The 12,387-nt window shown below is 48.7% G+C and overlaps 1 long non-coding RNA gene across 2 annotated transcripts in view; it reads right to left on the minus strand.

The window, feature by feature from the left end:
- Positions 1-12,387, minus strand: part of LOC120885688 (uncharacterized) — a 135,659-nt gene that overhangs the window by 9,380 nt on the left and 113,892 nt on the right. For both annotated transcript variants that reach the window (XR_013429767.1, XR_013429766.1), the window contains exons 3-4: positions 2,568-2,702; positions 2,070-2,134 (exon numbers count right to left, since the gene is read on the minus strand). This is a non-coding gene — a long non-coding RNA (uncharacterized LOC120885688). The remainder of the gene's footprint in view (positions 1-2,069; positions 2,135-2,567; positions 2,703-12,387) is intronic.

Here is a 12,387-nt window from a genome sequence, read left to right on the forward strand (position 1 = left end):
TCAAGGCCAAGACTCCCTTGTGGAGTGACACAGGAATCTTACCCCGGAGCTTCCCAGAGCACTGTCTCACTGACACGGCGTAGGCTCAGGTCAGGAATTATTGTCTGCAATTTTTAAAGAACAAAACTGGACCCTAATGCTGTGCCTTGAGGAACCAGCCCCGGTTCTGTTGGGGTTTGCCATCTAAACCAGGTGCTAATACATAACAAAGCAGAGTTGATCTGCATGCCAGCTGCTCATTTTTTTCCACTTTTATTTTAGAAGAATACGCATCATTGGAAACAGGTCCCATTTTAAGCCACATGAGGCTTGAGAAAAATAAATGTGAAAATGATAGTGCTATTTAATATAGGAATCATTATTACTATTATTATTACAAAGAACCTATTTGAAACTGCCTAAAAACCTAAAAACTGATTAATATTTTTAGGGGATTAGAAGGTATGTCTTTATCTTCAAATATAAATTCTTCTCTCCCCAATGGTTGAATAATCATAATCATAATCGTTATCACCATCATGTTCATCCCTTCCATTAATGCATTGCCTGGTACATAATTTCCTATGAATTAGCATATTTGCGGCTCAACTACCCCCATTTAACAGATGAGGAGATGGAGGCTCAAGTGCACTTAGTAAATCGAGGGGGCTCTGGACTCAAGTTCAGATGATGGTCAAGTTCAGCACCGTCCTCCCCTCCCATGGCAATGCTTTGCTGGCTGATTGCCTTGGAGCCTCCAATTGCAATGGGCCAGAAATTAGATTCACCATCCAGGAGAAAGCTAATGCACTCACTGTCAGGACAGATGTGGCAAGGACAAGCCCCTCGATGTCTCACCAGCACATTCCCTATACATGGGTCCTCCGCCCTGTCTCTGTTCCCAGCCTGGCCCTCCTGCTGGAACCCTGTCCCATAAAAGCCTGCCCCAGGATCTGAGAGCCGGGTAGAGTGCCATTGCTCCCACTGAGAAAGACTTGGGCTGTCACTGTGCTATTATTTATGAGTCCCCCTTGCTCAATGAGTGGCCTCGAAGGGGGCCCAGCCTGGGCCTGCTGTCTGGCCACACTTGTCACACGTCATTAGATGTTTGGTTGCCACTGACCCTTTGCCATCTGGCTGAGTGGCCTCGGGGTGAGGGGAGGCAGGAAGCAGCTCCCACTGCAGCCCCCCAGCCTTTGTGGTGTTCGGGAAATGGAAGGTTTGCAGAAGCCGTTGTTCTGAGCCACCAAGGGGAAGCCAGACTAGAAAATAACATTTTAGAGAGGGCGGCCCAGTTCAGGTTTCTCAGCACTGGCGCGACTGCCATTTGAAGCAGATGATTCTGGGCAGCAGGGGCCGTCCTGTGCATTGTAGGATGTTGAACAGCCTGGCTTCCACCTTCTGCACACCGGTGGCACACCTGTCCCAGATGCGACCACAAAATATTACTCCACACATGGCCGAATCGTTCCCTGGAGAGAGGGACAAAATCACCCCCTTAGAGAAATGATGGCTGGCTCTAGGGAGGTAAACCTTGGCAGACCTGTAAGCCCCCCAAACAAGAGCCATTTTTTGAGCAGTGCAAACAGAGGGCAGGAGGCCCACACACACCGTGTGGCCCAAACCCTGGCACTGTTTATCTTATGGTGGGCCCCTGTTTGCCGGTGGGGAAACTGCAGTTCAGAATGGGGACGTGATTTGTTCAAGGCCACTTGGCTGGGAAGTGACAGCATTGGGTTTGAGATCCAGTTTTCTTGAAAGTGATACTCTGTGTCCTGGTTCACTTGGGCGCCCAGCTGGTTGGTCCTGAGTGTTTCCTGATTGCACTCTTGGTCTGATGCAAAGGGTGTTTAGATTATGTCGTCCTATTGTTTCTACTGACCCCATGCCTGATTTGTTGTTGTTGTTTTAATCTCAGTAACCTACCTAGTGCCCTCCAGCAACCTCTGCACTCCACCATATCATCTTATCCATAGGACCCAGGGTGGTGGGAGAACTTAGTGCCCCTCCACAGGATGCTTTCATTGTACAAAGATCCTGGGCCGAGAAACCCAAAGCAATGCTATTCTGTGACACTTAAGTTACTTTACCAGGTTGGTGTGGAGCTCTTTAAGTTGGGTGTTTCCCAGCCTATGCAAGCCTGAAGAATCCATCACTGTGAAAGAGAATTATTTGAATTTAAAAAGACTAGAAATATGGTCAAATGGTTGCTATTTTAACAATTACACATATGACTTTGATTATGTCACCCCAGATCCTCTCCGGAAACAAATGACACATTTCCCAAGGTCTTTTGTGGTGTTTTACAAAATAAGCCCAACCCAAGACTGCCTATCTCCAGATGTGTTTTGTGGTTTCTGAATGAAATCCTAGGTCATATATAAGCCAGCAAAATGGTCCACCCACACATAAATTGTGTGACCTTGAGCTCTTCTCAATCCCCTTCTCTGAATCGCATGCCCCACTTGCCGTCTAGCAGTAGGTCTTGCTCTGGGTGTGAGTTGTGACTAAGGGCCTGGTTTATGGACCCACCAGATTACCTGGGCTCCTCCCTTAACATGGCAGTTTATCTGAGTTTCAGGGTTTACCAGAAATGCTTGCTCCTTGAACAGATCACTTCCTTTGCCAACTTGTAGATGTCTTCAACTTCTGTTTATCCTAGTTTATTTGGCTGTGAGGCTATCACAGGGCATGAAGACCAGGTGAGGCAGGGTGAACACCATCTGGCAGGAGAGACAAAGGCGAAACTTTTGAGAGTCAAAAAGTTTTCAGCCCCTTCCAAGCTCAGGCCTCTGCTTGCCGTATGACCCCAATATACTGCCAAACTTTGGGGGACTGCCTGGGTCATCAAATCAGCATGTGATTTAATTAAGTGGTGCCCTGTGGTTAGTAACTGTAATGTGTGAGAACACGGATCCCAGCCGCACCCTCTTCCTGCATGGGTTGTACACAAGCCAGCACATGTCCACTGCCTCCAGTTCTCTCATCGGGACCACGGCCTTGCAAAAGGGGACATTTAGTGTGTGTGGATGGGGCAGGGACAGGGGAATATGAGGCCCAGAGAATGGATACCCCTAGCCAGAGACCTTGAAGTGACTCATCTGCACCTGCGGCAATTGTCTGTTATGAGAATGGCCGGGTTGGAGGGACAGCCCCTGCATCGCTAGAAAGCATAATGCAGGAGGCTTCAGACCCTGGCAACTCCGCCACAGCCTGCAGGCCAGCTTCCATGCACAACAGACACCTGTGGGCATCTACAGCACCGCAGACCTGTGGTGCAGGAACAGGAGGGTCACACAGGACTGAAAACCACCAGCGGGAGCACACCCCATAAAAGGCAGCCAGGGCTGCCAATTTCCATTTTCATTGGAGTGGCTGGCGCTTAGTAATCCAAAAGCTTTATTTAAGGGCTGACCTCTGACTGGGCTTGTCACTCCGGTGGCAGGTGCCTGATAGCCACTGGAAATCAATAGCCAGCGTGAAGGTCACTTCCTAGAAAAACTGGGGCTATCAACGTGTCAGTTCCAATGAAAGATGATAACCAACCAGCAGAGAAGTTTATCTGTGGCTCATCTGAGCTGGGCCTGTTGTGGGCTGTACATGTGCGAATGAGAGTACCTATGTGTGAGAGGCATGTGAGCATGTGTGTATCAACACGTGTGTTTATGAAATAGCATGCTTGGGCATGAGGAAGTGAATTGTGCCTTTGTGTGAATGTGAATGGGCATGTACATACGCAGATGTGTGCGTTTGTGTGTGCAGTGTGTCTCAGCGCAGATGGCGAGGTGTTTAAGGGAAGGGCACATCTGTGGCTTTTGTGCAGGTACTCGTTTTCATGTGTGGTTATGTGTCTGGGTCCTGCACACTCATGACTGCGCTTGAATGCCTCCAGGTTGGGTGTACAAGAAAGAGTAAGGTGCCTCTGATGCCTTGCACACATCTTATGTGGCCTGTATAGGCTGAAATAATGTGGCCCTGTCTCCCCTCCAGGCTCCCCTCTGGCCCTTCTCCCCTCCATATCCAAGCTGCTCGCTGCTCGCTTCTCGGCCTCCAATCACCCCCTTGAGGATGCAAACCATCCTCTTCATCAGGGGGCCACACATGCTCTGCCTTCCAAGTACTTCTCTTCTCATTTTTCCCATCCTGCCTCTTTCCTACTATTTAGTTCTCAAGGTCAATGCCAACCCCTTAGAGAGACACCCTGGCCACCCTCAAGGTGCCCTGCACCCTACACTAAATGTGCTTCTTCTGACTATTGTAAACACCTGTGAGAATTTCAATTCATCACTAACTAGTGCTTACTGTCCCAAGCTTTGGGTGGCTGAGCCCCCACTGAGGTTTCCAGGGTGCCTAGCTAATGTCTGACACATACCAGTTATGCATCCCTTGGCCTCTCTTCAGAGATGGAGAATTCCATCTGCCGAGGATCCCACTCTAGGCCTGTGACCTACACCTCCCTAGTCCTCGATTTCCCCACCTGTAAAATGGTACTACCTGTCCCAGAATCAAACAAAGTAAGTAAGGATAACATATTTGGGAGACACGAGTTGTCAGATACACGTAACATTTTCATTTAAGGGTGGTTATTACTCAAGAAAAGACATGCAGAAAAGGGCAGCCAAGTTAAGCCAAGGAATCTCAGAGATTCCAGAGTGATCTTCTCTAAGCCATTAATCCCATTCAGATATACAAATAACTCAGAGACCTCCCCAGGCCTTGGTCAGCCAGGCTGTTATTTCCTGCCTGGATACCTGTTCTCTGGAAAGTTTCCTAGTCTATTTGGGGAGAGTAAAGAGTGATTTTTCCCTTAAAGAAAAAGAAAGGCAATATGAAGAATGAGTCAACACTAGTTAAAGAGGATAGTTTGTTCTGCATAGTTGCCATGGGAACCTGGAGCTGGGTACCAGGGCTGCTTGAGCTCTGTTTGCTAAGCTGCCCTGAACTGTGATTTAGGAGCTGGATTCCTGTCCCCACCTCTGCTGAATTGTGCCATCATCCCCTCGCTCCTTGGGCCTTCAGTTTCCTCATATATAATAATAGAGAGTCTAAAAGATGATCAGGAATCTCTGGGTCCTTCATGCTTTGCATATGTAAAATTCTAAGTTACATTTCTTCTCTGGGTCTCAGTTTTTCCATCTGTAAAGTGGGAGTTGCCTCTTGTAAATAGTTAAAGGAAAAGGGTATGAAAAGAGAGCCTGGGTTAGATGTAAGCTTCAAGTCTTCCCATCCCAGAATGACATCTCTTTATTTTTAAAACAGAGCCTTGTGATATGGATTCTAGTATGAGAGTATTCCATTCTTTTGTTTATTTATCAACAAACCTGCAATGAGCAACAACAGCATCAATGTGACAGATGTGACAGAAGGAGCTGAGGGTGTGGAAGTAACCAAATGCAGCCTCTGCTTTCTCGAGGGAGACAGGGAGAGCCTGCTCAGAGCAGGGAGGGACAGCTTCGAGTCAAGATTGGTACCTGTGAGTGACAGCACCTTTGAGTTTCTCATCCAGGGTCATCCCTGGACATAGGATAAGTTGGTGACCCACCCTCTGTGTCTGAAATTCTTCTTAAGGACTGGACCATCCATCACCCATTCACTCAGGTCACCTGGACTCTAAACCTTGGCAAGGGTAGGGGAGGGCTGACTCACCCTTGAGGAGGAAGCAGCTCCTTCCAGGCCAACCAGAGGGCCCTGGCACCGCCTGCCATCACCCGTGAGTATTTCTTTCCTCTGTCACGTCTTAAGCAGGGCTGACCTTTGAAAGCAGCACTGCTGGAAATCCTGCCGTAAACTGACTTTTCCATGGAGTTTGAGTTTGCCTTTGTTTTTATGTGCTGGCTTTCATGAAGAGGGGGACCTTTGTTTTTCTTCTAGAAATGTGGGCTGAGGACACGCAGTAGAAAAATAGCTTATATTTCATTATAAAAATAAAACTTGTCCAGTGCAAAGGGTATGGAAAACAGGGGAAACATAAGACCTGGTGTCCTGGTCTCCAACTTTCTCTAGGTTCCTTCCCTTCCTCCACTTTTTCCAGATAAATTCTTGCAGGTATAATCTTAGTTTGTTTCCTGACTCTTTCCACAGGTATAGAATCATGTTCCACGTATTTTCCATATTGTTATCACCAGTTTAGACATTGCCTTCAGATTCTACTCTTTTTTCCCCCCTCAAACACTTTACCACGAAAACTTGTAAACGTGTAGCAAAGGTGAGAGAATTTTACAGATGACATTATCCACCACCCAGACTCGGCCACGTCACATTTTCCCTCCATAGATATTTATCAAGGGCACAGCATGTGTGAGTCCCTTGTTAAGTGTAAGGACTTGGGATGAATTAAACAGAGTCCCTGCCCTCCACATGGAGCTAAGCAGTGTTCAGGATGACATGGGACAACTTTTTGCCGGCAGGTGGATTTTGTCTCTTTCCTTCTGTTTGAACGATACTGTGAAGAAAACCCTCCCCATACGTGGTGTCTACTCTGCATTGTGTCCTTAGAGTCTCAAAATTATGTCAGAGGGAAGGAACATTTGGAAAACGTGCTGATCTGTGCTTTTTGCCAGGGCGTTTCTTGAAGGATTAGCGTTACATCTAAAAGATGGTTGAAGGGGGCTGGGCCTTCCTTCCCTTTGGGCTCTGGGATGGAGCTGGACGGGCCCGGTGTGAACCAAAGTTCCATTGATTACTAATTGGATGACCTTGGAAATGTTACAGGAGCTCTGAACTTTGAGAGTTTTCCTCATCTGTAAAATGGGATTAAAAGGTATCCATCCACCTTCTAGAGTCAGGGGGAAGATAAAGTGAGTTAATTTACAAAAAAAATTACATATAAATTAAATGCTTAGAAGAGCGTTCCTGCACAGGAGAGTTCTGTGGTTGACTGCAGTCACCCCGCAGGAAAGCTTCGTAAGGACCACAGTTGGTCCTGAGTACTCTCCCATGCTAAAGAGCCTCAGATAGTAAATAGCACAAGGACAGGACACATCTGCCCCCTGACTTGGGAATGCGCCCAGCACTGCTCCCTGTGAAGTCCATACTGTACCCCCCGCCCCCGTGGTTAGGAAGAGTGGAGGTCCTGTGTGCAGGGCCCAGGGAGGATGCTGGGAACACGGGAGCTAGGCTGGGCCCCAGGAGGCAGGGCAACAGCAGCCCAGGCCTTAACCCTCTAGGCCTCCCTGCCCCACCCCAGCTACAGCTGGAAGCCAGGAGAGGAGGCCCCGGGTAGAGGTGCAGGGAGGACAGGCACTATTGTCATAGTCCTGAGTGGTTTCTTTGTGCCAGGCCTGTTGCATGTTTTCTGTTTTTGGAATCTCCCAAGATCCTGGGAGAATACAGCAACAGATGAGGAAACTGAGTCCGAGTGGCAAAACTCAGCAAGCTTTAGGACGTCACTCAGTGCTCCCCTGTGGCAGGGGGAGGAAGAAGAGAGAGAGAATAGCTTGCCTGTGCCTGCAGCAGGGTTCCCAGAAACCCAAGGGAGAGGTGAGGAAATTTCTGGAAGAGAACCCATAGCGGAACCAAAGCACCTAAGGGTGGAAGATGTGGCAGCAGTGTTCTCATGGGAACCTCTGGAGTGGATAGATACCAGGGAAGTAGTGAGAGGCTGGGGCCAGGGGGGACTGAGGACCTTAAAGCCCTCTGTCCCTCCAGAGACATAGGTAGGCGGCTGCAAGGACTATATATATGGTTCAACCCAGATCTGTGGGTGACAAAAGTACTGTGTAAGAGAGGCTGCCCCTGCCCCTCCGGGCACGCTCACACTAGGGTGATGCCCCAGCGGGGTTCGCAGGTCTTTGTGGGCTCAGCCTTGGATGGAGACACATGCCACACGGATCCAGCAGGGCGGCTGTGTGCATCTGTGGGTATTCACCCAGATCCCACTGAAAGAAGCGCTTCCTGAGGCTTCCTTCACCTCCCCCCGCCCCGGTGTTTTCTCCTGTGGCTTCTATTCCTCTCCTTCCTTCCTCCTCCTCTTACTCAAAGCCCACTAGATTGATTTCACCACCCTGCAGTTTGACAGAGAAAACAGGTGCAGCCCGGCTAGCATCCAGTGCCGCATGATGCACTGTGGGTGTATGAGAGGCATGAAGCTCAGAGACGAGATTGGAAAGGGCTGGAGCAGCCCAGGAAGACTTCAGGCAGAGGAGGCAGCTTGAGTTAGACCCCAGAGGGCAGCCGACTCCATTCCATTTAGCAAGCTTCCCTAAATCTCTATGTGCCCGGTTCCACACTTGGCCCTGGGGGACCAACAGAGGGGAAGGAAGTAAGCATCCCAACTTGGAGCCCCTGAGGGAGGCTGTGGAGATGGGAGCAATGTGTATCTGTGGGGGTGAGGGGACAGTGGGACCAGGTGGAAGGTGACAGTAAGGCTGCTTTCAACCGACAATCACACCTGTCATTCACAGAACCCATGGCATTTTACACAGTTGCACGTAACATTATTTCATTTACCACTTGTGACAGAATGGCGAGAAGTCTGAGGTTTATCATAGCTCCATGAGATAGGTAAGCAAAGCATGGCCCAGAGGCCCAGTGCCTTGGCCAAAGGCACGCTGCTGATGTAAGAGAGAGCCGAACTTGGACCTGACATCATCAGCTCCAAAATATGCCCTTTTCAGATTGGAGACCCAGACAGTCTCCCCAGGACAAGATATTTAACTTCTTGGCCTCAGTTTCTCCTTTGGTAAAACAGGGATGACAATAGTACCTGTCACATAGAGCTGTTGTGAGGTTCCATGAATGAAGCTTGTAAAACACTCTGTAAACCACAGTGCTGTTTAAATGCTAAAAAGTGTTGAGCAAATGTTTATCGAGGGCCACATGCAGACAGGTCAGGGATGGGGTAGAGATACACCAAGCACATAATTACACAAATAATTCAATTATAACTGTGGTGAGTAATGAAGAGGAAAAGCACAGGATGTCATGAGATAGAATAACAAGGAGCTCTAATGTAATCTGAGAATCAGGGAAGGCTTCCCAGAGGGAGAAGCATTTAAGCTGACATCCAAAAGAAGGGTAGAAGTCAGCCCAACCCCAAAAGAGGGCGAGAGCTTCCTAGGAGGGGGTTCAGCACTTTCAGGAGCCTGTTTGGGGAGACTGGCAACACTGAGAACTGTTGACTCCCCTTCTGCGAGGATAGCCAGATCAAAACACCAGGAGAACTTGTCACCCATCCTCATGTGTCTGCTCCCGAACCAGGGCACACTCAGGATGTGTTGAATCCATCATATTCTGGACAAAGAGATTCTCTGCAGCTCACATTCATCACCATGGTGTGCAAGAGCGGGGAATGTTTGTGAGCTCAGGAGGTGGATCCCACTGGCCATCCCAGTGTTGCTACCATTGGCCTCAAACATCCTCCTTTGCCAGAGCACATGACCATACGACCTGGTTTGCTCTGGACAGTCCCAGTTTACTCCTGTATCCCCAGTGTGATGACCCACCACACTGTGTTTCATTTTCAAATGTGTCCTAGTTTGGACAAGAGATGATACATGCATCTTAACTCCGGGTCACAAGGAAATATCCTGGTAGCATGACAAATGTCCCCAAAGGTACCCCTTGATAACTTGATGCTCTATTACTTGAGTCCCCAGTTCCTTGAGGTGTTTAGCCTCCCAGTAACTGCGGGGGAATCTGCTCCCTTTTCTTTAAGCGTAATCTAGTCTTATATCCACCATGCAACATGTCAGCCCCCACTGAAGGACAATATCTGAAGTGGAGTGGGAGGAAAACAGGACTCGTGGGTGTTAGCTCTGGTTCTGCCACACCTGGTTCATTGACCTCAGTCAGGCCCTTCCAGTGCCCAGACTGGGTATTCCTTTTTGTTGAATGAGGATGCTAAACACATACCCTGTTCCCACTGTTACCAGGGCGAGGTGCTCTGCACCCAGGCAAAGAGGCCAACACCAGAACAGGCCCCTTGGTTCAGCTTGGAGATGCTGAGGACCGGTAACTGACTAATAATCATAATGTTTCCAAACACCAGGGCCACCCCCTAGAAGGCTATTCTCTGAGCAGGAGCCCACACCTTCCTGCCATCCTGACGGGGACTGCCACAGCCAGGTTTAAGCAGAGGTGACGGGGACTGCCACAGCCAGGTTTAAGCAGAGGTGGGAGATAAACCCCTTCCTGCAGACGAGCCAGGGCTCTGCAGGTTGAGGCCATAGGACGTTCCTCCTTCCTCCAGCTGGTGCAGCGGAAAGCACTGAGGATGCAGAATCCTGGTTGCCTCTGACAATTTTTTCCCTTTTTTTTTTCCTTTTTCTTTTTGGAAGCTGGAGGTCCCGTGCCAAGCCCTCCAAGCAGCCCCGACTTTCCGTGCAATAAAGCAGCAGTGAGAAAGGCTCAGAGTAATTAAGTGGCTGATGCACAGAAGAAGCCGTTACAAAGAATTGACTAAATTGCCCATTCATTAGCAGCTCGGCATGGAAGGAGAATTACAAATAGACAGCGGAGCCCGCAGTAATTCAATCTAACCTTGTACTTACAGAAAACAATGAGATAATGAACAGAAAAATTACCAGGCACATATTGTATTTTTTTAAAGGGGCGGGTGGGGGGGCCGGGGGAGGTGGGGAGCGCAGGGATGGACTGGCACTTGCAATGCTAATGGCCTCGCTCAAGCTGAGCAAACGTTCCTCCAACACAATCAGAGTCCTCAGTCTAAGGGCCTCTGGGGAGCCCAGATGAGGCAAGATCGCGAACAAAAAAATGTAATTTATAAGGCGTCTGTGGACTGGAATTTATCATCGGATCCGCTCGCCGCCGCCGCTCAATTGATATGTAGTTGATTTCAAACAACACCCCCGGGCGCCCAGAGGGAACATTTTTTAGATTTTACGATTGGATATATCTGTTTAACTCGCCATTTACCAAAACAACGGCTGATGACAGCACAAACCAGTCACTCTGGAGAAAACGCGCACACAGCTCTCAGACACACGGGCTCTCGCATGCACACGTGCGCGCGCGCAGACACACACACACACACACACACACACACACACACACACACACACACACTCACATACACAGGCATCCAGGAACAGCCGCCGCCATAATAATCTAAGCAGACAAACCTGCTCAGCCCACGGAGTCTGCTGTGAATTTAGAAAGGAGAAGGGAGGAAGAAAAAATTACAGCGGAAAGAGCAAGCCTTTCTCTGCACCTTTGCAGAGAAAACTCAGTGCTTAGAGCTGATTTTATGGCTCACTCATTGGTTTTCAGGCCTGACACTGCCTATCCTTCTTGGTTGAGCAGCTCGGAAAGGATCAAAGCCATCCTGACTCATCTCATCCAGAGCCTCAGCTCTGCCAGCCATTCTCTGGGACCAGAGCTGGCCTTACCCAGAATTCTCAGGAACCTAGACCTCAGTAGGCGGGAAAGAGTTGGGTCTCCATATACCACAGGAAGAGTATAAATAGGTCCAAGGTTGAAGATTTGTAGCCCCTTACCAGGGCCAGCATGACCTGCAGACCTGGGTGTTGGCAAAAAGCCGTTTTAGAAGGGTGTAGATAAAATGCCTATTACCTCAGGGCTGAGGGTTCTTAGACTGGGTGGATAAGTCATTACCTTTTCAGGACAGTTTTGAAATTATCAACTTTCCTGTTCTGTGGTGCCTAGGTTGGGTACAGAGGAGAAGCAGCAAGTACATTTCTGTTGTTAAAGAAAAATAATTCATAGCCAGGCGTGGTGGCACATGCATGTAATTTCAGCAGTTAGAGAGGCTAAGGCAGAAGGATCACAAGTTCAGGGCCAGCCTCAGTAAGTTAGCAAGGCCCTTAGTAAATTAGACAAGGCCCTGCCTCAAAATAAAAAATAAAAAGGCTGAGGAGTAGCTTTGTGATAAAGCACTCCTGGGTTGAATCAGAAGAAGGAGGAGGAGAAGAAGAAAAGAAGGAGAGAAGGAGGAAAAGGATGAGGAGGATGAGGAGAGAAAGGAGGAGCAGGAGGAGAAAGAGGAGGAAGAGGAGGAGGAAGAAGAGGAGGAGGAGGAGGAGGAAGAGAAGGAGGAGGAGGAGGAGGGGAAAGAAAGAAAAATAATTCCTGGATACTAGTTAAAAAGGGCAAGACAGATTTTATTCAAGACTATTGCAGTAGGGAGAGACTAAACTCAAGCCCACTAGAACAGAGACCCATGGAGATGTACAGCCAGGGGACAGGGTAAATAAAGGATAAAAGATTATTAGGAAGAACCTGGTTAGGTGTCAAGAAACTTGATTGGATAGCAAGTGTGAGAGGAGGAGCAGTAAACTGGCTTAGCAAGGTTCTGTGCTAAAACTGGGCTCTGCAGACCAAGAACGAGGCCTGGTGGAGAAGGGGGCTGGAAGAGGCAGAAAGAAGTGCCATCCAGGGAAGCCATGAAGGAAGGGCCTAGGCTCTTGCACAGTACCAATACTTTAGACA

Source organism: Ictidomys tridecemlineatus, chromosome 13 (assembly GCF_052094955.1).
Source record: "Ictidomys tridecemlineatus isolate mIctTri1 chromosome 13, mIctTri1.hap1, whole genome shotgun sequence".
Lineage (NCBI taxonomy): Eukaryota > Metazoa > Chordata > Mammalia > Rodentia > Sciuridae > Ictidomys > Ictidomys tridecemlineatus.